Raw genomic sequence first — 876 nt, 5'->3', positions numbered from 1 at the left:
GAATCATAGCAAGTGGAAAGATGTAGTCTCTGCCTATCCCCCTGGGAAAGACGCGTAATTTTATTTGATATAAGTAACATGAACAACTAATTTTAGAAAAGGATATTATTACCTGTATCTATTTGTACATTTCGTAGAATACTAACTTGTCTGCCTTTGTAGCCACAGTATAACGTAACAGTTAGTATATTTACACAGTCTGCAACCGTCCACTAGAGTTCAAATATTAATTTTGTTATTCTGTAGTACCGTGTCATCGATTGCAGTGTGCATTTTACACAGGTTGTTACATCGGGGATATAGCTCAGTGGCAGAGCAATCGACTGCAGATCGATAGGTCCCCGGTTCAAATCCGGGTGTCCCCTATAGTTTTTGTTAGTTTTGAAAATTAAATTTCAACATAAGTATTTGAAAGTTTGAATAAAAAAGGGCAAAAATACGTTTTGGCCAGGTGTTGAAATACTGGTTTCAGGAGAAGTGAACTTCTTCAGTTTCTTTTATCTATTAGATGTTAATTTGGTTTTCACTTAAATAAGCCTCAATTTTCTTATCGGGAAAAAGTACCTTTTGTTCTTCTCTAGACTCTTTTATATATACAAATTTCAAGAGTATTGGTTCAGCAGATTTGAAGAGAAAACAAACAAACAAATAAACTAACTTTCGCATTTATTATTTAATATTAGTTTGTATTGGGATACGAAGATTCATCTTTGTTCAACCTTTTCTTGAGTTGAATCAGCTGGGATTATGCAGGTAAATTTTTACATCTATTTCAATGATAAGTTTTAAAATGGGTATTTCACTTTTAACAGTAACTTTTTCCTCTATCCAGCTACAAAAGTATCTTTCTTAAAAAAAAGTACCATTTGCCATTGT

General features: G+C 32.9%; 1 non-coding gene across 1 annotated transcript; it reads left to right on the top strand.

Annotated features, from left to right (window-relative positions):
- The first annotated feature begins 293 nt into the window (after positions 1–293).
- On the top strand, positions 294–365 carry Trnac-gca (transfer RNA cysteine (anticodon GCA)). The gene has a single exon. It is a non-coding gene; the product is annotated as a tRNA-Cys (tRNA).
- The last annotated feature ends 511 nt before the right edge of the window (positions 366–876 follow it).

The sequence above is a fragment of the Amyelois transitella genome, chromosome 19 (genome assembly GCF_032362555.1).
Source record: "Amyelois transitella isolate CPQ chromosome 19, ilAmyTran1.1, whole genome shotgun sequence".
In the NCBI taxonomy this organism is placed as follows: Eukaryota; Metazoa; Arthropoda; class Insecta; order Lepidoptera; family Pyralidae; genus Amyelois; species Amyelois transitella.
Note: the sequence above shows the minus strand (reverse complement) of the source record. Positions and strands in the feature narration are given on the sequence as shown.